Source organism: Perna viridis, chromosome 14 (genome assembly GCF_037379345.1).
Source record: "Perna viridis isolate PV_CMFRI_1.1 ecotype Kerala chromosome 14, ASM3737934v1, whole genome shotgun sequence".
Taxonomy (NCBI): Eukaryota; Metazoa; Mollusca; class Bivalvia; order Mytilida; family Mytilidae; genus Perna; species Perna viridis.
The window spans coordinates 5,853,697-5,859,619 of record NC_142458.1 but is presented as its reverse complement, the minus strand read 5'-3'; the positions used below and the strand labels follow the sequence as shown (position 1 = coordinate 5,859,619).

Below are 5,923 nucleotides of genomic sequence, written 5' to 3'. Positions count from 1 at the left end.
TTTAATTTAGATAAAATAATTTTATTGAATAATCATCTATCAACACGCGTATTGGTAAAACGCTAAGGTAATTTTAATGATAATAAATACATTTATATATTGCAAGTAAAAAATAATTCTCCAATTGTTTAGATGTATGATACAACACATGTTTTAACACCAATTAACATTTGAATATTGTATAAGCAGTGTAAATGAAGACAAACATCGCCAGAAAACATTTGAATTCTAATACTGTTGCCCAACATATCGTGCATTTCAAATTTATGCAATTGTGCATGAAACTCCATAGATTTTTCTGGCTTAGTTATAATAATGGTAATAAGAATTGAAAAATGATTTTTAAACACAGAAGCAAAGTGTATTAACATTGAATAGTAACTTGTAAATCTTGCTTTGTGCATTCACTAATTTCTGTAACTTTATCTAATATTTTTCCCTTATTTGAAATATAACAATATTACATACATACGCTTTTGAAAGGAAATTGGATGTCAAGAAATAATATATGTAAATGATACGAAATGAAAGTAGGACATGACAATGACCCACCTGTAATGAGAGCAAACAGACATTTAAAGAGTAATCATTTGCCAGCAACCTCATTTTAACCTATACTTCAATCAGAGAAACATTTTTGATGAGGTAAATTATACTTACATACAAAAATGTCATTTGTGTATATTGTTAATCATCCATATCTTTTTGTAAAAATCGTATTTTTTTGTTTTTTTGTTGTTTTTTTTTTTTTTTATAATTGTTATCATCATTTTCATTTTCGATTTCATATTTTCATGGCTATGCTGTGCTTCATTAAATTGTAATATTGTTTAGAGAAGATAACTATTTATGCTTTTTTATGGCCCTCTCATGTTAATTTAAAATCTGTCCGTACCTTTCCTTTCAAAGTAATGTTTCTCTAGGCAATCTGTTTAGCATAGCATCTTATTATTTTACTTGAAATAAAAGTTAATTTTAACAGTTTTAACATAATTTGGTCTTTATATTCAGGGAGGTGCAAACATAACTGAAAAAGACAATATCATTATTTTTTTGAGGTTCTACACAAAAGCAAAACAGAAACACGTTGATGTTATTTCAGTAGTCAAGTTTGTTTTCTTATGAGTTCTATATACAATATTTGTGTCAAATTGATTTTTTTTTCATTTTTTTTATTGTACATTTCAAGGGAAGTACACATGAAGATGTTCATGTATTTCAAGACTCTAATACTTGTTATTATGGCTTTGTTTGTTGGTCAGACAAGTTGTCAGGGAAGACGGGATGGTAGACGTCCAAGAGGTTGTAGCCGATTGTCAATAATGCATTGCATTAAGGCAAATTTAAGGAAACAAGGTATTTAAGAAATACATAATTTATCAATTTTCATTGTCTTCTTCAGTATTAGTTGAGTTGCGTTCTCAAATCTGGTAAGGAATGGCATATCTTATTATATGTGAAAAAAAAATATTTGAATAAAGTTTACCTGCATGTTTTAAACAGGATTTGTAGATACTCAATTATTGTTTATGTAAATGACTATGACATTACCAATGTTTTTTATGAATGAATTTTCGTGGTTTGTCAAACTTTCGTTAGTTTCTACATTTAAATTTTGTGCATTTCACAAAGATTAGCATTTTTCTATGGAAATGTTACATTTCATAGAATACGAATCCATGGTTTGTGTGAAACATGATAATCTTTAAAAAAAACATGATAATCTTACGAACATCGTACACGTGAAGCATCACACAACATATTTATATATGATAATTTCTCTTATGAAACACGGCTAAATCAAACTTGAATAACTAAAAGTCATGTAATATCTTAATCGAATTTTATACTTTTTTTCATAATTGTCTAATAATGACGTACTTCTTTTGAAAGACGGTACTCTAAATTATTCTGCAATTATGTTTACTTTGGAACTGATATCCGTAACATTTGGTAAAACAATATTAAAGATTCCTCCTCTGACTCTTTATGTTAGGATATTCACTAAATTCCTGAAACTACTCTCTATCTATTAAACTGATATAAGTACAATGTTATTCAAATCCTTTTCATTGTTAGATTTAAAAACAAACGTAGTATTTCATCTTAAATTGCATAAAAAATATTCATTTGTCATTTTCAGATCACATGATAAGATGACGTATTGAAAAAGACGGAGACCCCGAGTCTTCTGGAAAATCATATTATAATTTTGAATTTCTGGTTAAGTAAATAAAGTTGAATCATACACACACAATTGCGTTCTTTTTATAATTTATTGCTTCTGTGAGTTATATAAAACAAGAAATCATATTAGAAATCATATTCAATAAATATCTAGTGAAAAACGTAAAGTAACATAATCAATGATATAGAATTATTAAAATTATATGTAAAAAAAAAAAAAAAACAAAAAAAAAAAACGTTGTGCTCATATTATCAAAACAACAGCCTGGACGGAATGTGGTTGCCTCTCTCAAGACACCAAGCCTGCTGTAGTCGAAAGTCAATGTTAACAAAGTATAAGTCACATGGTATATGTTTATTTGTCTTTGCTTCTTGTTTATGTTTTGCGGCGGGGTTTAAGTATTTTGTCGTGATCCCATTCCCCTTCCGCCTTTTTATTTTTTTTCTTGTTCTAAAATGCATACAATTTATCTGTGGGTGACTTTGAACACATTTACAAATAAACCTTGCTTAATTAGACATTGTAGATATACTAAAATGTTGTCTATATGGAATACCTCGTTGTCACGTTGTACACGAATACTTCAAATCTTTTTGTTTTTGCAGATAAGATATACATGATTTTGTGCATTCATTGGGTTTCCTCAATATGAGTACCCACAATCTAATCGTAATATCAAGTCTAGTTAAGCTGATTAAATCAAAATCATTCAGATTAAAAAAGATGCAAAATGGTTTTACTTAAATACAGATGTTTAAATTTCCTTCAGATGAATGTTACTTTAGTAGAAAGTGCACAAATGCATTACGTGATGATAAATATCTAAAAGTTTCATGGGAATCCTTAGAAAATGTAAGAACTCAAGATGAACAAATCATAAATACTATATACATGTCCAGCGAAAGGTTGTAAAACCATGGCTACAGGCGAATGTATACAGGGTAAATCACATGCATAACAAGAACATTTTGATTTAGCGATCTACATGCAATATCAGCAAAATCGAATCGGATACGTGGTTACAATGTGGTTATTTAAAAATCTTCAATATGGCTGATCGATGGGCCTTGAAGTGCGTTATTCGCATACAAACAACAATTCTTTTATACATTCTCAAATATGTCGTTGAGCAGTGGGGACAGTTTAACGTTTTTTGTTAAATTGTTATTATATGGTACCTATGCTATTATTTACTCATTTCTGCGCAAATAAAGCACAAAATGAACGAAATTAAAAACAAAAACAAACAAACGCAAAATACGCTTGTGATATCAGACATGACACCTTCATCTGATACCCCATACCTATGAACGTACAAATGTACCAAGGTACATATAATTGGAATCGTATCTTTAAATGAAGCTACAGTACATTGTATAAACCGTAAACATAGAATTTTCCCTCTTTACCAATAAAAAGAAATAAAGTGAGTGAAAAAGAGAGCAGTTGTGTGGTTCTCGAGGTCGAGATAGAGGTGTTTTATATCGGAAAAGGGGATCTATATAATCATTTCATATTCTTTCATTCACGCATTTGGTATCACAATCAAAGATGCGGTTACGGATAATATAACGTGCTACATTGAAACTCGATTTTGAAGAACCTGTTTGCGCTAATAATGACTGCCGCCAATATACTTGTACATCTATCAAACAAACACATCAAATGTCGTGTCTAAATAAATAACTTGAGAATATATCTTATGAACTGCATGTGTGTTCGAATCATTTACAACTTTTATTATATCATCTATATATTATATGATCTCAGAACAAACAAATCAGTCACTTTATTTATGTTTTTTTACATCTCAAAATATCATTATCGTTGAGGTCGATGCCAACATGTTTAACTTTTCTAAACTGGTAACTAACATATCATTATCACCCCCTTTTTCTTGCACAGACATCCGGACTATATTGCGCAGATAACGTTTGGTTTTGAAAATTTGTTTTATTTGTTTATGTTTGTTTGTAGATTGATGTCCATAGAAAACAAAGGATGAATTTGACCCATGCATTGCACACATACATATATTTGGTGAAGATGTAAAAAGAAACATCTTCTCATCTAAGCTGTAATAAATTCATAACACGAACATAAAAACGTAAGATATTTGTACATTGGACCTGTTTTTGCGATCGAAGTGGACACGTTTTTGGAAGTGGCTGTGTGATCATTTGATAGCAATCTTATTACAATTGGGCCTATCAATTATTCCATTTTGCCACTGCATATAGGATCTAATAACACTCCATTCTCCTTCCTAGCATTATGAATAGGTAAGTTCTATTATTAATGGCCACATAAAGCATTTTATAAGAGTACAAAAAAAACAACAATCAAACAAAAAACAAAAGAAACAAAAACAAGAAACAAAACAAAAACAAAAAAAATGCCAATTTAAGTGAACGAAAAACTGATTGCTGAGTTAATTGAAAACAAATTGTGCATTGATCTTAACCTTAACAGAGTTTATTGAGTTTATTACGACATCGACATCGAAAGTAGTTAACAAATAAAAGAAGAGTTTTGCTTAGACGTACTTCCACGACGTAAGAGGTTGGAATTCCGTTCTTCCATACCCCAACATCTTACTTCCGAGCGCCATATTGTAGCCCGCTCGTTACGACATTCTTTGAAATCAGGAGAATTAAGTAAAATGTTTATCATTTGAAACATTTTATACAGTTCCTTTACCACAACACGGGAGAGGGCGACTAAACTGAAGAAAAAAACGAACTACCTAATGAGAAAATCTGTTTCTGACGCATATTTTAAACAATGATATTCAAAATATATTTATTCGTGTCTCATTTGCACATACCAGGGTACAATAATAGCAGTGTGTTAATTGTCACCCAACCCTTGTTCCTGGTCCAATTGTGTTTCGCCTTCATATTGACATGGGATTTCCTAATTATTTAAATTTTACATGTGACATACACCATGTCCCGCAACCCGGGCAGGTCACAGCCTAAACACGTCTTCAAAAAGTAGAAAAAAATTACAATGTTTAGAAACGGCAATTTTAAAGGATACGAAGAAAACGAAACTATAGATTACTAAATAAGATTCGGATATAGATACCAATGGCCTGTTACATTATATTCTATGTTCACCAAAAATAAAACTTGCTAAACAAGAGGTGCATCAAACCTATGTCGCTCACTATGGAGTTGCGATTGAACTGGCTGGATTTCAATGTAAATAAAATAACTGCATTGAATGATAATCTATCATCACTCACAAAAGAGAACACGTGTATCGGTAAAGAGTAAAAATAAGTAAATGATAATTCTCTAAGTGTTTAGATGCATGATAAACACATGTTTAACCCCAATTAACATTCAAATATCCTAAAAGTAGTATCACCAGGAAACATTTAAAAGCAGGATAATTATTATTGTTGTTCACCAGATCATGCATTTGTAATATACACAATTTCGCATGAAAAAATATGATAAGTTTCAGACTAAGTTGTAATAATGGTACGAAATGATCTAAAGAAGGTTTTCTTGACACAGAAGCACAGTGTATTGAGTTAAAAATTGAAAGTTGTTACTTGCAAATATTGATGAGTGAATTCACTGATTTGGAAAAAAAGATCTGTAAACTTGTCTGATATTTGTTTAAGATAAAACACTATGACATATATCCGCATTTGAATAGAACAATGAAGGTCAAGAAATAATACATGTAAATGATAAGGAATGAGAATAGCATATGACAATG

General features: G+C 30.3%; 1 long non-coding RNA gene across 1 annotated transcript; it reads left to right on the top strand.

Moving 5' to 3' along the window:
* The first annotated feature begins 486 nt into the window (after nucleotides 1–486).
* On the top strand, nucleotides 487–2,248 carry LOC148597907 (uncharacterized). Its single transcript, XR_015918758.1, has 3 exons — nucleotides 487–645; nucleotides 1,190–1,356; nucleotides 2,144–2,248. It is a non-coding gene; the product is annotated as an uncharacterized LOC148597907 (long non-coding RNA).
* The last annotated feature ends 3,675 nt before the right edge of the window (nucleotides 2,249–5,923 follow it).